Source organism: Bos indicus, chromosome 10 (genome assembly GCF_029378745.1).
Source record: "Bos indicus isolate NIAB-ARS_2022 breed Sahiwal x Tharparkar chromosome 10, NIAB-ARS_B.indTharparkar_mat_pri_1.0, whole genome shotgun sequence".
Taxonomy (NCBI): domain Eukaryota; kingdom Metazoa; phylum Chordata; class Mammalia; order Artiodactyla; family Bovidae; genus Bos; species Bos indicus.
The window spans coordinates 54002753-54024963 of record NC_091769.1 but is presented as its reverse complement, the minus strand read 5'-3'; the positions used below and the strand labels follow the sequence as shown (position 1 = coordinate 54024963).

At 39.7% G+C, this 22211-nt stretch overlaps 1 protein-coding gene across 3 annotated transcripts in view; it reads left to right on the top strand.

The window, feature by feature from the left end:
* TEX9 (testis expressed 9) overlaps positions 1–22211 on the top strand; it is a 237233-nt gene that overhangs the window by 8090 nt on the left and 206932 nt on the right. The window contains exon 2 of one of the 3 annotated variants that reach the window (XM_070796694.1): positions 19636–19744. The exons of the other annotated variants lie outside the window; for them this stretch is intronic. The gene's annotated coding sequence lies outside the window, so the exon portion shown is untranslated. The remainder of the gene's footprint in view (positions 1–19635; positions 19745–22211) is intronic. 3 annotated transcript variants of the gene reach the window in all.

The window sequence follows — 22211 nt, the reverse complement described above, 5'->3', positions numbered from 1 at the left end:
GGAGACCCGGTTTGATCCCTGGGTTGGGAAGATCCTCTGGAGAAGGAAATGGCACCCCACTCCAGCACTCCTGCCTGGAAAATCCCATGGATGGAGGAGCGTGGTAGGGTACAGTTCATGGGGTCGAAAAGAGTCAGACACGACTGAGCAACTTCACTTTTTTTTTTTTTTGGAGAATATAAGTATGATTGATTAAGGGAGAAAGTTAGGTAGTTGGTGGTTAACAAAAAAAGTACACAAAAAGACAAGAGAGGCAGACCTCAGATATCATTAGACAATAGCAGCCAGTAGAGACAATAAGTAAGAAGCAACTGTGAGTAGATAAGTCAAAAAGGCTTTCTGAAGATAAGATAATTGCTTAGTCATGGTAAGAGCAACAGGCCCAGGAGTGGATAGAAACCGAGGAGATTTTTATTTTTGGCCATACTGCACAGCACGTGGGATCTTAGTTCCCTGACCAGAGATCAAACCTCACACCCTGAATTGGAAATGTGGAGTCTTAACCACTGGACCACTAGGAAAGTCAAGAAACTAAGGAGATTTTTTGATGGAGCTCCGGAGTAAGGGCACAAATGAGAAAGAGCAGGTTATTGGCCAGGCCCTGGGGAAATTCAGAATAACTGCCCAGAAACCCAGGAGCAGACTTATAAGTGACCTCATAGTAATTTGAATCAGAGAAGGCAATGGCAACCCACTCCAGTACTCTTGCCTGGAAAATCCCATGGGCGGACGAGCCTGGTAGGCTGCAGTCCATGGGGTTGCTAAGAGTCGGACACAACTTCACTTTCACTTTCACTTTTTCACTTCCATGCATTGGAGAAGGAAATGGCAACCCACTCCAGTGTTCTTGCCTGGAGAATCCCAGGGACGGGGGAGCCTAGTGGGCTGCTGTCTCTGGGGTCTCACAGAGTCAGACACGACTGAAGCGACTTAGCAGCCGCAGCAGCAGTAACTTGAAGAGAGCTAGGGAACTATAAGTTTATTCAGGTTCCAGTGAAGTTCTAGCAAATGATTTATCTCCTCAGATCCCCAAGAGAAGGTTTCCTTCGCTGCTTTATTTTGGTGTGAATCTCTCTTTTCCAAAAGAGTCTTACACATGCAGTTGTAGTCCTGACCATCTCAAGGGCGCAATCTTGTGGCAAGAATTACATCCTCTTGGAAGTCTTAGCTTATCCATTCTTCATCTCACCTGCACCCAGGTTGAGTTAACTGTCCCTTTTTGTTATTCTTTAGGACCTTCCACAGCCTTATATCACAGATACTGCCTCGTTATGTGGTAATTGGAGATTTACTTGTCAATTTTTTGTACCTACCCTTCCCACCTCTGGCTCCCAGTACTGACTCCCAGTATATATGGTCAAGATGTGTGTTTTTATTCTCTGTATCTCCTACATATAGAATAGACCCTATCATAAAGTAGCCAACTAATAAACGTTTGTTGAATTATTGAATTAGGGAGAGCTCCTTTTGTTTAGGCCAAGGGGAAAAAAAAAGGCAGAATGTCAGAAAAAGCAGAATAGGCTAATAAAAAAACTCAAAAGCTTATCCATAATAAGAGTGCAGGTACTAAGAATTTAGTTCAGTTCAGTTCAGTCGCTCAGTCATGTCCCACTCTTTGCAACCCCATGAATCGCAGCACGCCAGGCCTCCCTGTCCATCACCAACTCCCGGAGTTCACCCAAACCCACGTCCATTGAGTCGGTGATGCCATCCAGCCACCTCATCCTCTGTCATCCACTTCTCCTCCTGCCCACAATCCCTCCCAGCATCGGAGTCTTTTCCAGTGAGTCAACTCTTCGTATGACGTGGCCAAAGTATTGGAGATTCAGCTTTAGCATCAGTCCTTCCAATAAACACTCAGGACTGATCTCCTTTAGGATGGACTGGTTGGATCTCCTTGCAGTCCAAGGGACTCTCAAGAGTCTTCTCCAACACCACAGTTCAAAAGCATCAATTCTTCAGCACTCAGCTTTCTTCACAGTCCAACTCTCACATCCATACATGACCACTGGAAAAACGGACGTTTGTTGGCAAAATCACATCTCTGTTTTTGAATATGCTATCTAGGTTGGTCGTGACTTTCCTTCCAAGGAGTAAGCGTCTTTTAATTTCATGGCTGCAATCACCATTTGCAGTGATTTTCGAGCCCCAAAATATAAAGTCTGACACTGTTTCCACTGTTTCCCCATCTATTTCCCATGAACTGATAGGACCAGATGCCATGATCTTTGTTTTCTGAATGTTGAGCTTTAAGCCAACTTTTTCACTCTCCACTTTCACTTTCATCAAGAGGCTTTTTAGTTCCTTTTCACTTTCTACCATAAGGGTGGTGTCATCTAATCTGAGGTTATTGATATTTCTCCCAGCAATCTGATTCCAGCTTGTGCTTCTTCCAGCCCAGCGTTTCTCATGATGTACTCTGCATATAAATTAAATAAGCAGGGTGACACTATACAGCCTTGACGTACTCCTTTTCCTATTTGGAACCAGTCTGTTGTTCCATGTTCAGTTCTAACTATTGCTCCCTGACCTGCATATAGGTTTCTCAAGAGGCAGATCAGGTGGTCTTCATACTTAAAATTCATGTCTCCATGTCTCTACACAAAAATTTCCCAAGCAGCCAAATTTTGTCTGTTCAGCTAGACATCTGGTGCTATGATTCTCCAGTTTTAAAGGTACCTTGGCCAGCCCTGTTCCTTTTAAGGGAAAGAGTCAGCTACATTCTCCCTTTAGCCTCTAGTTTCTTATCTGAATTCAGATCCATGCACTTGGGTGGGCCAGGCTCAAGGCTGATTCTCAGGGTGGTCCCTTGGGCTTCCAAGGTGAGAAGCCAGGGCTCAGATCCCAGCCCTACCCCTTGCCACTTTTGTACTCCCAGACAAGTCCCTCACAACCCTCTGAGCCTCAGCTTTGAGGTGGTAGAAATGGGGGAAATAAGGACTCCTTTATTAAGGACTATAACTATAAGGACTATATAAGGACTCCTCATAGTTATGCTGAAGGTTTTCTGAAAAATAATTGTGAAAATACCTAGCACAATGTTTTATACTTAGTAAGAGCTACATAAATGTGAATTTCTGTGTATTTTATTCCTGAGGAGGTGAAGAAAGGAAGGGAAGCCATAAGATGATGGTAGAGGACAAGGGCCCTAACGATAGCAGGAGTCCTGAAAATCGAAAGGGCTAGCAGCCTAGGGACCTTGTGCCACCACTTGAAAATCTGATAAAGCACAGGTCTTAGTCATCCAAAGCCACAGTGCACCTGTGACAGTTGCCACAGGAGATTCCTTGATCAGAACATGGAAGTACATTCAGTCCCTGCCAGGTTGAAATTGGGGCACAACTGATGGTGAGATAGATACCACTGATGGCAAGGAAAAAAGTTTTTGTCTACTCCAAGCAGAGAAAATTTAGAGATTCACCTAGTGCTGTCTCAGAGAGCTCTGAGAGTGTACAGAGGTTGACAGTAACCCCTGCAAATGAACCCAAGGCTGGAAATGGAGAAAGAGAAGAAGGTATTAGTAGTCAACTGAGAAATCTCAAGAGTATTAATAGGAATTTCAAACACATCTGCTCCTTCTGAGGTCCTGAAAGAAAGCCCAATGAGACCAGCTAGTCTATTGAAGGACTTAAGAGCCCAGATAATGTATGTGAATGAGTGGGGGAGGGTGTATCAGGGTTTATGCTTTCCAGTGGTTCTAGGAGTAAACCCTTAAATCAGGACTAAAAACTGTTAGAGTTAGCTTATGGTGTACTCTGAAATCTACTACTTGGCAGGCAGGGATCAAGAAATGGCAGGATAAGGGTAGAATTCCACAGGAGAATGAGCTTGTTAGTCAAATGTCACAGATGTCAGATCGCTGCCTAATGTGTCATTTGTTATCAGGTAGAAAACGTGGCTAAGTGATTACAGCTTTGCAGTAACCATTGTCTCCTACCCCCATGAAGGAACACTTTTTAGTTGAATGGACCACCTAATCTATTTTTAAAGGCACGAGACTCGAGACTAAGTACCCCTTTTCATTATAGTTGGTGAACATCCTTTTCTCATTTTGAATCCCCTCAGATGCTGTTGGAGTACGGCTTCCTTGCTCTTTCTGTGTCACAAATACTCTTTCTGAGTATATTTTTAAAGGTTTTGAAATTAAAAAAATGGTAATATCATGTCACCACCCACAAAGCAATTATATTTAATGGTGTTTTAGAAGAGTTGGTTTTAAAATCCTGTACATGAACATTAAATGAAGACATTAGACTGAAGGAAATTTACCTCTACCAAATCTTATGAAATGACAGAAATGACTAAGAGAGAGGGGAGAGGGGAAGTGGGGAGTGGAATAACTGGTAACAGGTTCTAGGACAAAAAATTATCATCAATATATGAGAAAATTTTAGGAGATGGTATCAGGCCTTGGCAGGCTTCCTGATGGCTCAGCAGGTAAAGAATCAGCCTACAATGCAGGAGACCTGGGTTCGATCCCTGGGTCAGGAAGATGCCCTGGAGGAGGAAATGGCAACCCACTCTAGTATTCTTGCCTGGGAAATTCCACAAATGGAGGGACCTGGTGGAGTACAGTCCATGGGATCACAAAAGAGTTGGGCACGACTTAGCAACTAACCAGCAGTAACATCAGGCCTTAGGGAAATAAACTAGAGCACCTGAACCTCAAACACTCCTAAGCTTAAAACTACTACAGGAATAGAAGCAATTTCAGGGATGCTTCTATTTCAAAGAGATTCAATGAGTAGAGGGTGCTGGGGTAATGATTAGGGCAGTGAATGGAGACACTGCATTTGTAGTAGCTGGACTGCTGATCTTCCCTTTTCCTGTTTAGAACTGTCCACAGATTAAAGCAGTGAGCCCATAAGTCCTGGGAGCTAAAGATAGAACAATAGCAATGGACTTCAGGAGGGGTGGGAAGACCCCTCACTCTGAAATCCAGCAGAATGTCCTTCTCTTCTCCTATAATCACCAGAGTCAACTCACATTAAGTGAAAGTAGAGCTCTAACAGGAATTTTCATTTACAAAGTACAAGAATAATCAATGCAAGATATAATAATAATACAAGTTTGTACATGTATCAAACTCTCTAAATACTGAAAAAATACCTGTGGAAAGATAAATGAAAAGATATGTAGACATTTGTTTTATAAATTTCATCTTATAACTTTCAGAAAAATATAAGTAAAATACATACTTATAAGTATTATAACAATTATCTTCAAAGAGATTAGGATGTTATTAAATTAGTGGAAGCAAATAGTGATCTTAGAGATTAAGAACAAGATTTCCAAAATAAGAAAACTCAACAGATGTGTATCACCAATAGAAATTTCTTTAAAGGATAACTGGCTATTGGATGAAGTTTAATAAAATAAGTAATGAATCCAAGAAAGATGAAGATATTAAAGGAACAGTGAAGAGGAAAGAAACTAGTTAACTTGCCTAATTATGGTATATGTTTAAAATTAATAACATAAAATTAAAACCTATACTATATGCTGGCAGACTTTTTCTATAAAAGGCCAGAGAGTAAATTTTCTCAGCTTTGTGGTCCATACAGGCTCTGACTCAACTGCTCAGCTCTGCTCTATAGTGTGAAAACAGCCATAGATAATATGTGATTGAATGAGCCTGTTTTGTTCCAATAAAACTTTATTTACAAAACAGGAAGCAGGACAAATTTGGCCTGTAGGCCACTTCTGTTTTGGATGAAGACAACATAAAGATGGCAGAGACAAGGCATGATGAAGAGATAAGAGGGAAGTTCTGAAAGTGTGTAAAACACACACAACCAGATGGCAGGAAAAATGTCAAATCACCAGTAATCAAAATATATGACAAATGGATATAATTTCCTAAGCAAAGACAGAAAATTTCAAATTCTGTAAAATAATAACATGTCTAATCATAAGATATTTAGAAGAAATACATCTAAAAAGAAGTTTGAAAAGAAAAAAACATACAAAGATAAATAAGCCTAACAACTAAAAATAGATAACACGTGTGGTAACATTTTAATGTCAGACTAAGAAAAAGGAATTTAATGTAAAGAGGATTTGACAAGATAAAGAACATTTATGTTGACAAAAGATACAATTCCATAAGAAGGCCAATTAATAATGAATCTTTACAAACCTAACAATATAACACCAAAAGTCATGTTTATAATATATGAAGTAAAAACTGATAGAAATACAGATAGGAATGAAAAATACACAGCTATTTTGGAAGACTTCAACTCAAAAACTGACAGATGAAGTAGGAAAAAAGTAAGCAAGAGTAGTGAGGATTTGAATAACACAATAAAGGAACTTGACTGAATAGGTGTAAAGGACTTTGTACACTATAATGGTGAATGCATAATCTCATCAAACACACATGCAACATTAACTACCTTCTAAAACACAAGGAAAATGTTAATAAATTCCCAGATAAGAAATCATTCAGTTCACATTCTTTGATCACACTGCAATAAAATTTGAAATTAGTAAACAAAAGAATACAGTTTTTATAACTTGGAAATAAAAACCCACATCTTTAACTTAGAATAACTGTAGTGAAAAGAAATGTAAAATGAAGTTATTGATTAGTTAAAAATAATGATACCAAAATTTATTCAACATTATTATACAACCAGTTTTGTGCTGAGTGATCTACTTTGATTGTCTCATTTTATTATTGCAATAATCCTGAGAAGTTGATTCCGTTATCATCTCTTTTCACAGATGAGGAACTGAAACACAGAACTCTGTTAAATAACCTGCCCAAGGGCACATAGATGACAGAGTTGGGGTTTGAACTGAGCGACTTCACTTTCACTTTTCCCTTCATGCATTGGAGAAGGAAATGGCAACTCACTCCAGCGTTCTTGCCTGGAGAATACCAGGGATGGGGGAGCCTGGTGGGTTGCTGTCTATGGGGTTGCACAGAGTCAGACATGACTTAGCAGCAGCAGCAGTATAGTCTGGAGCCAGTGTATTTAACCATTACAACAAGAAGAACGATGAGATCAATACAATTCAAAATCTATACATACTCAGAGAAAATATATAGCCTTGGGTGCATACATTAGAAAATAAGAAAAGAGTGAATAGAAGCAAATCATACATATAGCTCAAGAAGCTAAAGGGATAAAAATTTAAACATACCAGGAAAGTATTACTAAAAAAAAACAAAACAGAAATGAATGAAATGAGTAAATTTTAATAAAACTGAAAAGAATCAAAAATATAAAAAGTCTAGTATGTCTAATCAAGGTTTAAAAAAAATTATCAACATTTGAAATGAGAAGGGACATTATAAATATAGAGTAGATTCTTAAAAAGTCTGAGATAAATTCTAAATTTAAGATAATAAATCAGAAAAATCTAGACTAAAAAAGTTTCTGGAAAACAGAAATCACCAAAATTGACCCATGGAGGAATGTTCACCTTAAAACAACAAGCAACAATACAAACACTGAGAGCACTGAAAAGGTATTCAAAGCTCTTTCATAAAAGGACACCAAACAAAGAAGGTTCTATAAGTAAGGAATATGCTATACTGATTATAGCAATCTAACGCCTTGAAAAAAGTAAAAAATTTTCTAACCCATTTACATTGGAGCTGACATGGTCTGAAATTTAAAACTGACAAAAAAAGCATACACTCACTTATGAACACATATTTAGGTATCTTAAGTATTAGTAGAATGAATCCAGAATTGTATTTTTTAAATGTCATAACTAATAGCAAGAAGAGATAAGAAAGCCTTCTTCAGCAATCAATGCAAAGAAATAGAGAAAAACAACAGAATGGGAAAGACTAGAGATCTCTTCAAGAAAATTAGAGATACCAAGGGAACATTTCATGCAAAGATGGGCTGGATAAAGTACAGAAATGGTATGGACCAAGCAGAAGATATTAAGAAGAGGTGGCAAGAATACACAGAAGAACTGTATAAAAAAGATCTTCATGACCCAGATAATCATGATGGTGTGATCACTCACCTAGAGCCAGACATCCTGGAATGTGAAGTCAAGTGGGCCTTAGAAAGCATCAGTACGAACAAAGCTAGTGGAGGTGATGGAATTCCAGTTGAGCTATTTCAAATCCTGAAAGATGATGCTGTGAAAGTGCTGCACTCAATATGCCAGCAAATTTGGAAAACTCAGCAGTGGCCACAGGACTGCAAAAGGTCAGTTTTCATTCCAATCCCAAAGAAAGGCAATGCCAAAGAATGCTCAAACTACCGCACAATTGCTCTCATCTCACACGCTAGTAAAGTAATGCTCAAAATTCTCCAAGCCAGGCTTCAGCAATACATGAACCATGAACTTCCTGATGTTTAAGCTGGTTTTAGAAAAGGCAGAGGAACCAGAGATCAAATTGCCAACATCCGCTGGATCATGGAAAAAGCAAGAGTTCCAGAAAAACATCTATTTCTGCTTTATTCACTATGCCAAAGCTTTTGACTGTGTGGATCACAATAAACTGTAGAAAATTCTGAAAGAGATGGGAATACCAAACCACCTGACCTGCCTCTTGAGAAATTTGTATGCAGGTCAGGAAGCAACAGGACTGGACATGGAACAACAGACTGGTTCCAAATAGGAAAAGGAGTACGTCAAGGCTGTGTAGTGTCACCCTGCTTATTTAACTTATATGCAGAGTACATCATGAGAAACGCTGGACTGGAAGAAACACAAGCTGGAATCAAGATTGCCGGGAGAAATATCAGTAACCTCAGATATGCAGATGACACCACCCTTATGGCAGAAAGTGAAAAGGAACTAAAAAGCCTCTTGATGAAAGTGAAAGAGGAGAGTGAAAAAGTTGGCTTAAAGCTCAACATTCAGAAAACGAAGATCATGGCATCCGGTCCCATCACTTCATGGGAAGTAGATGGGGAAACAGTGGAAACAGTGTCAGACTTTATTTTTGGGGGCTCCAAAATCACTGCAGATGGTGACTGCAGCCATGAAATTAAAAGACGCTTACTCCTTGGAAGGAAAGTTATGACCAACCTAGATAGCATATTCAAAAACAGAGACATTACTTTGCCAACAAAGGTTCGTCTAGTCAAGGCTATGGTTTTTCCAGTGGTCATGTATGGATGTGAGAGTTGGACTGTGAAGAAGGCTGAGTGCTGAAGAATTGATGCTTTTGCACTGTGGTGTTGGAGAAGACTCTTGAGAGTCCCTTGGACTGCAAGGAGATCCAACCAGTCCATTCTGAAGGAGATCAGCCCTGGGATTTCTTTGGAAGGAATGATGATAAAGCTGAAACTCCAGTACTGTGGCCACCTTATGCAAAGAGTTGACTCATTGGAAAAGACTCTGATGCTGGGAGGGATTGGGGGCAGGAGGAGAAGGGGACGACAGAGGATGAGATGGCTGGATGGCATCACTGACTCAATGCTCATGAGTCTGAGTGAAGTCCGGGAGTTGGTGATGGACAGGGAGGCCTGGTGTGCTGCGATTCATGGGGTCACAAAGAGTCGGACAGGACTGAGCAACTGAACTGAACTGAACTGAACTAAGGAAGGATTTATCTAAGGTATTCAAGACTGCTTCGAAATTCAGAATATATTAATGCAAGTCAGTACATTCAAAATAAAGTGATATAATTATCTTAAGAAATGCAAAAAGCATTTGATACAATTTGACATCTATTTTTGATTAGAAAGAAAATGACTTTTGCAAACCAGAAGTAGAAAGAAACTTCTTTGTTTTAATGAAAGATATCTGCATACACAATTTTTGAGTATGTGTTAGTCACTCAGTCATGTCCGACTCTTTGGAGCCCCATGGACTATAGCCTGCCAGGCTTCTCTGTCCATGGAATTCTCCAGGCAAAAATACTGGAGGGGGTTGACATTCCCTTCTTCAGGGGATCTTCCCAATGCAGGGATCAAACATGGGTCTCCTGCATTGCAGGCAGGTTCTTTTACCATCTGAGCTACAAGCATCATACCTAAGTAAATATTGCAAGATTTCCCACTAAAGTTTTTTCAATATTGTTCTGAGAGTCCTGGCTAATGCTATGGAATAAGAAAAAGAAAGAAATGGCAAACAAGGAGGAAATATTTTCAAAATATGTATTATTACATTTAATAAGGAACACTCCAAAATTGATAAGAAAAAATGTAAACAACCTAATAAAGACATGTGCCAAGGATCTAAATAACCACTTCAGTAAGAAGAAATTTAAATAATGACTAAAAATAATTTAAAATAACAAAGAATTGCATTTTTCCCCCTTAGAACTGGCAACTTTTTAAGAGATTGATAATATCTAGTGTTTATTAAAAATGTGTGGAAACAGGTATTTTCATATATAGTTGGTCAGAATGTAATTTGTAAGGCTTTCTTAGAAAGCAATTTAGCAGAATTTACCAAAATTTTTACTCTACAATTTTCTTTTCTCAACAGTTTTGTTGCTGCTGTTTTAGCCAAACAAAATTAATTGTTCATAATGCACAAAAAATATTTGTTTGTGTGCACCAAGAAATTTTAAGAAAGTTTGTTGCAGCATTGTTTCAAATAATGAAAAATTAGAAATAATTTGTATATCCGCTAGTAGGGAAATTACTCAATTATGTTACATTGATACAATAGAATGCTATCCAGCTATTAAAATGAAACTGATATGTATTCAACAGAAAGGGCTGAGAGATGAATTTTTAGGATAAAAATAAAATTATTATAAAGCATGAATTTTTAAATATTACACATATATGTGCATGTAAATGCATAAAAATAAATTGGAAGTAGGATTGTTTTGGGAGGACAGCAAGAACGAGGGACAGGAAAGAGGTAAGGCTAATGGCTTAGTCTCTCTATTTCAGTGTTGTTTGAATCTTTCAGTGAAAATATATTCCTGTAAATTTTTCTGTTTTATTAAAGTTTTTTTTTGAGTTTTAACATTCAGAGACTAAAGTGCAAAACCAAAAGTATATATAGCCCAGTGAATGTTAACACGTGTATTACTTATGTAGCCACTGCCTAGATCAAGATGTAGAATATTTCTTCTCCCCAGGACACTCCATTGTGCTCCTGTATTGTACCTGCCACCACAGATTATTTTATCTGTCCCAGAAGTTCATAGAAGTAGAATCATACAGCTTACTTCAATTTTGTGTCTGGCTTTCTTTTGTTACAGATCATGTCTACTATACTAATCCATGTTATCAGTTCTTTTTTATTGTTTGTAGTATCCCACTGTTTGAATATACCACAATTTAGTTATCCATCCTCCCTTGACAGACATTAGAGTTATTTCCAGCTATTAGGAAGAAAACTGCTGTGGCCAACCTTGTACAGATCTTCTGCAGTATTCGTGCATTTCTCTCATATACCTAGCACTGAAACTCCTGGGTCATAGAGGGGGTTTTAGTAGAGTGATTCAGGGTGGTTGTTACAATTTACATTTTTGTTAGTGTATATGAAAGTTCCAGTTCTAGTTGATCCATATTCTGGCTACTACTTCATACTGTCAATTCTTTTCATTTTAGCCATTTCAATAAGTGTGTACTGATATTACATTGTGTTTTTTTAATTTGCATTTCCATGATAATTAATCATATGGAATATATTTTCATGTACTTATGTCCATGCTGATAGTCTCTTTTGTGAAATGGCTGCTCAAGTTTTTTCTCATTTTCTTTGAGCTGTTTTTCTCCATTGAGTTGTTTTATCTTTTTCTTTTTAATTTGTTGACATTCTTTAGATATTGCAGATATATTTTTTGGATATATATGCTATATCTATGATATGTTTATATATACATGCATATATATATGCATATGTATCACAAATATCTTCTCTTAGTCCATGTCTTGGTGATTCACGCTCTTGATGGTGTACTTTGATAAACAGAATTTCAGAATTTGTCTTTTATTGTTCATGGTTTTTTTGCTCTTATTTAAGAAATCACTGCCTATATCAAGGTCATGGTATTATTCTATGTTGTCTTCTGGAACAAGGATCAGCAGAATATGGCTCATGTGGCCTGCCACCTGTTTTTGTAAATAAATTTTTACTGGAACACAGCCATTCCAATTTATTTATGTATTCTCTATGGCTACTTTATGCTACAACAGCAGAGTTGAGTAGTTCCAACAGAGACCATGTGGCCCACAAAGTTGAAAATATTGATTATCTTGTCTTTTACAGGAAAAATTTACTAACCCTTCTTCTAGAAAATTATTTACTTTCATATTAGGCTTATAATCCAATCAGAATTAAGTTTTGTAAATGGTGTAAAATAAGGTTAAAGTCTGTTGCATATGAATTATCCAATTGCTTCAGCATCAGTTTTTTAAAATAAAATCTCATTACCACAAAATTGCAGTAGCACCTTTGTCGTATATCAGGCTACTGTGTAGGCATAGCCATTTCCAGACTCTCTCTTCTGTTTCACTGTCTGTTTATCAATCACTGCACCAGTATCACACGCTCTTAAATATCATAGGTTTATGCTAAGTCTTGACATCTGACATTGTAAATCTTCCAACAATTTTTCTTTCTGATTTTTGGCTTTGTAAGTTGTTTGCATTTCCATATAAAATTTTGGAATGGGTAGCCTTTCCTTCTCCAGGGGATCTTCCCAACCCAGGGATTGAGCCCAGATCTCCCACATTGCAGGCAGATTCTTTACCAGATGAGTCACTTGGGAAGCCCATATAAATTTTAGAATTCCTTAATAAATATCCACAGAAAATTTTGATTGGAACTCGACAGTGACTGTATTGAGTCAGTGAACTAATTTTGGAGTAGTCAACATCTTTATCCAATGGAGTCTCCATATCCAAGAACATGTTCTTTCTTAAAATTGCTTTTGCAATTCAAACTCATTTGTGCTTTCATACAAATTTTAGAATTATTTGTTCCAGTTCCATGAAAAATGCCATTGGTATTTTGATAGGGATTGCATTAAGTCTGTTCACTTCAGTTCAGTCGCTCAGTCATGTCTGACTCTTTGCAACCCCATGAGCTGCAGCATGCCAGGCCTCCCTGTCCATCACCAACTCCCGGAGTCTACCCAAACCCAAGTCCATTGAGTCGGTGATGCCATCCAACCATCTCATCCTCTGTCATCCCCTTCTCCTCCTGCCCTCAGTCTTTCCCAGCATCAGGGATTTTCAAATGAGTCAGCTCTTTGCATCAGGTGGCCAAAGTATTGGAGTTTCAGCTTCAGCATCAGTCCTTCCAATGAACACCCAGGCCTGATCTCCTTTAGGATGGACTGGTTGAATCTCCTTGCAGTCCAAGGGACTCTCAAGAGTCTTCTCCAACACCACAGTTCACAGTTCAAAGCATCATTTCTTCTGTGCTCAGCTTTCTTTATAGTCCAACTCTCACATCCATACATGACTGCTGGAAAAACCATAGCCTTGACTAGATGGACCTTTGTTGACAAAGTAATGTCTCTACCTTTTAATAGGCTGTCTAGGTTGGTCATAACTTTTCTTCCAAGGAGTAAGCATCTTTTAATTTCATGGCTGCACTCACCATCTGCAGAGATTTTGGAGCCCCCCAAAATAAAGTCTGCCACTGTTTCCACTGTTTCTCTATCTATTTGCCATAAAGTGATGGGACTGGATGTCATGATCTTAGTTTTCTGAATGTTGAGCTTTAAGCCAACTTTTTCACTCTCCTCTTTCACTTTCATCAAGAGGCTCTTTAGTTCTTCACTTTCTGCCATAAGGGTGGTGTCATCTGCATATCTGAGGTTATTGATATTTCTCCCGGCAATCTTGATTCCAGCTTGTGCTTCTTCCAGCCCAGTGTTTCTCATGATGTACTCTGCATAGAAGTTAAATAAGCACGGTGACAATATACAGCCTTGACGTACTCCTTTTCCTATTTGGAACCAGTCTGTTGTTCCATGTCCACTTCTAACTGTTGCTTCCTGACCTGCATACAGGTTTCTCAAGTGCCAGGTCAGGTGGTTTGGTATTCCCATCTCTTTCAGAATTTTCTACAGTTTATTGTGATCCACACAGTCAAAGGCTTTTGGCATAGTCAATAAAGCAGAAATAGATATTTTTCTGGAAGTCTCTTGCTTTTTCTATGATCCAGCAGATGTTGGCAATTTGATCTCTGTTTCCTTTGCCTTTTCTAAAACCAGCTTGAACATTTGGAAGTTCACAGTTCACGTATTGTTGAAGCCTGGCTTGGAGAATTTTGAGCATTACTTTACTAGTGTGTGAGATGCCCTAAAACTTGTCACTAAATCTCCTTCTTGTGAGATCCAGGTGCTTTTCAAGATGCTGCCTCTGTACTGGGTATTAGAGTGAGTGATTTTGTGCATGAGCCCTTCAGGGCCAAGTCTTGGTTTCCCAAAAGCCCACCAACTCTCCCAGACATAATCCATGCTGGTTTTCAGTGCTAAATGTTATGAGGGCTCATTTTCCTGGTGCAGATTTTCTGGGCCATGGAGACTAGTGTGGGGAGCTCAGACCCCACACTTCTCAGGGGAAACCTCTGTGGTTGTGAAATCTCTCCCACTTGTGGGTCACAGCATAGTGGGTATGGATTCTGAGTAGACCAAGTCTCTGTCCCTTCTACCTGTCTGGATGTGGCCTTTTCTTTCTATTCTTAATTGTAGAAAATCTATTCTTCTTACTGTGCCATCTTGATCTGGACCCCTCTGGATTTATTATATTTAACAACTATTCAAATTTTTAAAAAATTTTTCTTCTGTCAATTTAGATAACTTGTGATTTTAAAGAAAAGCATCAGTTTTATTTAGTTTGTTAAATTTATTTATATTAAACTACTCATCATGACCCTGCATTATCTTTTTATGTCTATAGGGTCTGCAGTGATGTCTTCCTTTTTCTCTGAGGTTAGCAGTTTATACTTTCTTTTTCTTGATTGGTTTTGCCAAGAATTTATCAAGTTTATTGATATTCTGAAAGAACAAATCTTGACTCTGTTGATTTTTTATTTTTGCCTATTTATGTGAGTTTTTTTTCTGTTAAAAAATGTTTATTTTTATTTTTGACTTTGTCAGGTCTGAGTTGTGGCACTTGGGATCTTTTTTTGTGGCTTGTGGGCTTCTCTCTAATTGTGGTCATGAGCTCAGCTTCCCTGTGACATGTGGGAGCTTAGTTTCCTGATTAGGGATCAAACCTGTGTTCCCTGCACTGGAAGGCAGACTGTCAACCACTGGACCACCAGGGAAGTCCTGAGCCTACTGTTTTTTTCAATATATGTTTTCACTTTTATTAGTTTCTTTCCATATTTTTATTCTTTTTCTAACTTCTTGAGATGGTAACTTAGAAATTGATTTTTAACTCCCCCCAACCCCGCCAATATATGCACTTAAAGTCATCTTCATTCTAAGCACTGTGAATCAATAGGTCGATTCAGGAGAGAGTTAAGAACACAGTAATTTCAACAGAAAGATTTTATTAATAATATAAGGTATTACTGGACTTTACTGGTGGCTCAGACAGTAAAGAATTTATTAGCCATACCAAGGGATTGCAGTAATGAGGGGTTGGTTAGCAAGAAGTAAAGAGGATTCTAAAGAATACGGAAATAGTAGATACAAGGAATAGCTCCTACCACCTATCTCCCCCCCACTTCTCCCCCTCACCCAGAACTGAGACAACAAAGAGGAGGCCCACTAAGACCTGAGACCCAGACCTTTCTGTAGAAGGCAGAGTGTGGCTCACTAGATGGCAGAAAAGTTACTCTGGTGCATCGTGCTAAGATACACCCTGGAAATCCACCCAGTGGGGTGCCAGGAACAACTTCACAGACATGTTTCACCGAAGGGCCTTTGCTACAGAACATGCCAGGGGAAGCTCTTGGCTGCTAAATGCTGCTGCCACAGTGGACTATTCAAGTTTAGAGTAGGGGAGAGCAATGAATCCTAGCAAAGTTTGCCCAGCCAGCACACCAGAACGAGGAAGCAAAAACTCTCCTCCTGCAGTGTATTTACAGTGCCCTCTGATGGCAAAGTTCCAGTTGGCAAGGGGAAATATATAAAGGGCCCAAACCTATTTTCACAAAACAACCTAATAGGTGGAACTTGGAAGGGAAAGGCAATAAATAATAACTAACACATGCTTTTTTAGCTATATCCTATATATTTTGGTGTGTTTCATTTTCAATATTTGATTTTCATTGTGCTTTCCTGACTACTGGGTTATTTAGAAGAGTGTTGGTTAATTTCTAAATGTTATCAAGAGTTTCTAGTTATCTATTAATTGATTTCTAGTTTTATTCCACCATAGCATGAGAACATGCCTTAGGTGATTTTAACTTTCTGAAGTTTTTTCAGACTTGTTTTATGCATACCATATAGTACATTTTGGTAAATATTTCATGAGCACGTGAAAAGAGATTGTATTCTACAGTTGCTTATTGTTGTTCAGTCACCACGTCCTGTCTGACTGTGACCCCACAAACTGCAGCATATCAGGTCTCTCTGAGTCTCACATCTCCTGGAGTTTGCCCAAGTTCATGTCTGTTGAATCAGTGTTGCCATCCAACCATTTCATCCTCTGTTGCTCTCTTCTCTTTCTGCTTTCAATCTTTCCCAGCACTAGTGTCTTTTCCAATGAGTTGGCTGTTTGCATCAGGTCACCAAAGTATTGGAGCTTCAGCTTCAGCATCAGTCCTTCCAATGAGTATTCGGGGTTGTCTCTCCTTGCTATTCCCTGGAACTCTGCATTAAGTTGAGTATACCTTTCCCTTTCTCTCTTGCTTTTTGCTTATCTTCTTTCCTCAGCTATTTGTAAAGCCTCCTCAGATACCCACTTTGCCTTTTTGCATTCCTTTTTCTTTGGGATGGTTTTGTTCACTGGTTCCTGTGAAGTATTACAAACCTCTGTTCATAGTTCTTCAGGGACTTTGTTTACCAAATCTAGTCCCTTGAATCTAGTTGCCACCTCCACTGTATAAATAGAGGATTTGATTTAGGTTGTACTTGACTGCTGAGTGGTTTTCCCTGCTTTCTTTAGCTTAAGCCTGAATTTTGCTATAAGGAGCTGATAATCTGTGCCACAGTCAGCTCCAGGTCTTGTTTTTGCTGACCGTATAGAACTTCTCCATCTTCAGCTACAAAGAATGTAATCAATCTGATTTTGGTGTTGACCATTTGGTGATGTCCATCTGTAGAATCGTTTCTTGTGTTGTTGGAAAGGGGTGTTTGCTATGACCAGTGCATTCTCTTGGCAGAATTCAGTTAGCCTTAGCCCTGCTTCATTTTGTACTCCAAGGCCAAACTTGCCTGTAACTCCAGGTATTTCTTAACTTCCTACTTTTGCATTGCAATCCACAGTGATGAATAGAACATCTTTTTTTGGTGTTCGTTCTAGGAGGTCTTATATGTCTTCATAGAACTGATCAACTTCAGCTTCTTTAGCATCAGTCGTTGGGGCATAGACTTGGATTACTGTGATGTTATTTGGTTTGTGTTGGAAATGAACCGAGATCATCCTGTTGTTTTTGATGTTGGTCCCGAGTACTGCATTTCAGACTCTTTTGTTGACTATGAGGGCTTATTCATTTCTTTTAAGGGATTCTTGCCCATAGTAGTAGATATAATGGTCATCTGAATTAAATTCACCCATCCCCGTCCATTTAATTCACTGATTCCCAAGATGTTGATGTTTCCTCTTGCCATCTCCTGCTTGACTGTGTCCAATTTGGCTTGATTCATGGGCCTAACATTCCAGGTTCCTATGCAGTACCGTTCTTTACAACACTGCATTTTACTTTCATCACCAGACACATCCATAACTGAGCTTTGTTTCCACTTTGGCTCAGATGCTTCATTGTTTCTGAAACTATTAGTAATTGTCCTCCACTCTTCCCAGTAGCATATTAGACACCTCCTGACCTGGAGGGCTCATCTTTTGGTGTCATATCTTTTTGCCTTTTTATATAGTTCATGAGGTTCTCACAACAAGTATACTGGGGTGGTTTGCCAGTCCTTCCTCAAGTGGATCATGTTTTGTTTGAACTCTCCACTATGACCCATCTGTCTTGGGTGGCCCTGCACTACATAGCTCATAGCTTCATTGAGCTACACAAGCCCCCTTGGCACGATAAGGCTGTGACCCATTATAGATTATTACAATATACTGAACATATTTCCCTGTGCTGTACCATAGGACCTCATTTGTTTCTATTTTTTATTTGGTAATGTATATCTGTTTAATCCCAGACTTCTAATTTATCTATACTCCATGACCCTGCCCTTTCCCCTTTGGTAACTGTAAGTTTGTTTTCTATGTCTGACTCTATTTTGTAAGTAAGTTCATTTGTATCACATTTTTAGATTCCATATATAAGTGACATTTTTGTCCCTATCATTCCTAATAAAACCTTAATTACTTCCAGATTCCATGACCAACAAGACCATACCACGGCTGGACTGCAGCTGAACAGGAATGGCCAGAAAGATCCATTAGTGAGATTTGGTCAGCAGATCCTACAGCTCTGAGGAGCCAGAGCCACTGGGGGCAGATGGCACCCAGGGCTCTGGGTAGGAGAAAGAGCCCAAAATCCTTGGCATCAGGCCTGGGAAGCAAGACCCCAAGGACAGGAAGTCCCAAAGTGATGAGGCAGCTGAGTAGTAACCAAATGGCACAAGAGGCTGGGAAAGGCCTGGGGCACCTGCTGATGGGCGGAACTGGAGACCAAGTTTGTTGCCCCCACATGTCCCCCTTTGCAGCTAAATTGAGTCCCACCTTAAAGGCTGGCTGGTCTTGGAGCTCAGTCAGCCCCACAGCCCTGAGCGACACATGAATAGCACATGTGGCAGTGGTTCAGAGGGACCCAGGAGGCAGTTCTTGATGATGATTATAAGCAGCCTCATTACCCCCTGACACCTCTAACATAGACCTATAATGTAGCTGTGGGGACGCCCAGATCACAGACATAGTGACATCTGATGTAGCTGTGGAGACATCTGCATCACAGACGTAGTGACGTCTGACGTGGCTGTGGGGACGCCCGAATCACAGAGAGTGACGTCTAATGTAGCTGTGGGGACGCCCAAATCACAGATGTAGTGATGTCTGATGTGGCTGCGAGGACACCCGAATCACAGACATAGTGATGTATGACGTAGCTGTGGGGATGCCTGAATCAAAGACACACTGACATATGACGTAGCTCTGGGGACACCGGAATCACAAAGTGACGCATGATGTAACTGTTGGGGCGTGCATATCAGACATAGTGACGTGTAACGTATCTGTGGGAACACCCATATCAGACGTAGTGACGTGGCTGTGGGGGCACCCAAATCACAGACATAGTGACGTTTGACGTAGCAAAGTATGACGTAGCTTCAAGGGACGCCAGTATCACAGACGTAGTGGCGTCTGATGTAGCTGTGGGGATGCCAGTATCACAGATATAGTGAGGTCTAACGTGGCTGTGGGGACTCCCATATCAGAAGTAGTGATGAGTGATGTAGCTATAGGGGCACCTGAATCGGACACAGTGACGTCTGATGTGCCTGCGGGGACTCCCGAATCACAGACGTAATGATGTATGACGTAGCTGTGGGGGCATCCTGTTATAGACATATTGACATAGATGTAGGGAGGCCTCGGAGCCCGGGGCTGAACTGGTGGCTGTGGATGACCACTCTATCCTCATGCCTGAAACTCCTTCCAGGCACAGAGGTGACAAGCTCCAACTGAGAAAACTGGTCTCTCCACCTAGCAGCTCCCGCTGCCCCTGCTGCCTGGCTGGACAGTTAGCTACTGCTGTGTCCGTGGCACAGGTAGGTGGCCAGAATGTGGCACACACTTTTTATGATTAGTGTATAAAGTTGATTAAATTTGTTAGTAATTTTGTTCAAAGAATCTACATAACATATAATTTTTTTTTTTAGTCTAACATACCAGAGAAGGGTGTATTAAACTAAAATTGGGGTTATGTCTATTTCTCCGTTTTTTGTTTTATCATGTTTGAAACTATGTTATTTTGGATGTAAAAAGTCAGGATTTGAATTGTTGCTTTGATGAATTTATGCTTTTATCTTTAGGAAATGCTACCATATATCTCTAGTACAGTTCTTGCCTTGAAGTTTACCTTGTCTGATATTAGTGTAACCACACAAGCTTCCTTTACATTATGGTTTGTATGATATATATTTTCATTATTTTGCTTTCAATCTGTGTACTCGTATTTAAAGTGTAATAACACACACTTGAGTTTTTTTTTTAAATCTGGTCTGGAAATCTGCCGTTTAGTTGAAGTGTTTAATCCATTTGCACTTCATATAATTACTCATATAATTGACTTATTCTTTTAATTTCTCTCATCTATTCTTTCTTTTTTCTTTCTCTCCTATTTTTTAGAATTAATTTTTTTTAATTCAGTATTACTTCTTTGGGCTTCCCAGGTGCCTCAGTGGTAAACAGTCTGCCTCCAATGCAGGAAACATGGGTTCTAACCCTAGGTTGGTAAGATTCCCCAGGAGGAGGGCATAGCAATCCACTCCGGTATTCTTGCCTGGGAAATCCCATAGACAGAGGAGCCTGGCAGGCTACAGTCCATGGGGTTGCAAGAGAGTCAGACACAACTTAGCTACTAAACAATGAAAAATTATTTCTTCACTAGTTTTTCTTAAATTCAGGCTTACTGAGGTATACCTGAATAAAAATAGTGAGGTATTCACCATTTTTACTATATAGTTCTTTGAGTTTTTACAAATACCATCACTATCAAGATGCAGGCATACCTTGGAGATATTATTGCACATTCAGTTCCAGACTGTCACAATAAAGTGAATACCACAGTAGAGTCATGTGAATTTTTTGGTTTTCTAGTGCATATAAAAGTTGGGAGGTGATAAAATTCCAGTTGAGCTATTCCAAATCCTGAAAGATGATGCTGTGAAAGTGCTGCACTCAATATGCCAGCAAATTTGGAAAACTCAGCAGTGGCCACAGGACTGGAAAAGGTCAGTTTTCATTCCAATCCCAAAGAAAGGCAATGCCAAAGAATGCTCAAACTACCGTACAGTTGCACTTATCTTACATGCTAGTAAAGTAATGCTCAAAATTCTCCAAGCCAGGCTTCAGCAATATGAGAACCATGAACTTCCTGATGTTCAAGCTGGCTTTAAAAGGCAGAGGAACCAGAGATCAAATTGCCAACATCCGCTGGATCATCGAAAAATCAAAAGAGTTCCAGAAAAACATCTATTTCTGCTTTATTGACTATGCCAAAGCCTTTGACTGTGTGGATCACAATACACTGTGGAAAATTCTGAAAGAGATGGGAATACCAGACCACCTGATCTGCCTCTTGAGAAATTTGTATGCAGGTCAGGAAGCAACAGTTAGAACTGGACATGGAACAACAGACTGGTTCCAAATAGGAAAAGGAGTTCGTCAAGGCTGTATATTGTCACCCTGTTTATTTAACTTATATGCAGAGTACATCATGAGAAACGCTGGACTGGAAGAAACACAAGCTGGAATCACGATTGCCAGTAGAAATATCAATCACCTCAGATATGCAGATGACACCACCCTTATGGCGAAAGTGAAAAGGAACTCAAAAGCCTCTTGATGAAAGTGAAAGTGGAGAGTGAAAAAGTTGGCTTAAAGTTCAACATTCAGAAAACGAAGATCATGGCATCCGGTCCCATCACTTCATGGGAAGTAGATGGGGAAACAATGGAAACAGTGTCAGACTTTATTTTTGGGGGCTCCAAAATCACTGCAGATGGTGACTGCAGCCATGAAATTAAAAGACGCTTACTCCTTGGAAGGAAAGTTATGACCAACCTAGATAGCATATTCAAAAGCAGAGACATTACTTTGCCAACAAAGGTTCGTCTAGTCAAGGCTATGGTTTTTCCTGTGGTTGTGTATGGATGTTAGAGTTGGACTGTGAAAAAGGCTGAGTGCTGAAGAATTGATGCTTTTGAAGTGTGGTGTTGGAGAAGACTCTTGAGAGTCCCTTGGACTGCAAGGAGATCCAACCAGTCCATTTTGAAGGAGATCGGCCCTGGGATTTCTTTGGAAGGACTGATGCTAAAGCTGAAACTCCAGTACTTTGGCCACCTCATGGGAAGAGTTGACTCATTGGAAAAGACTCTGATGCTGGGAGGGATTAGGGGCAAGAGGAGAAGGGGACAACAGAGGATGAGATGGCTGGATGGCATCACTGACTCAATGGACGTGAGTCTGAGTGAACTCCGGGAGCTGGTGATGGACAAGGAGGCCTGGCGTGCT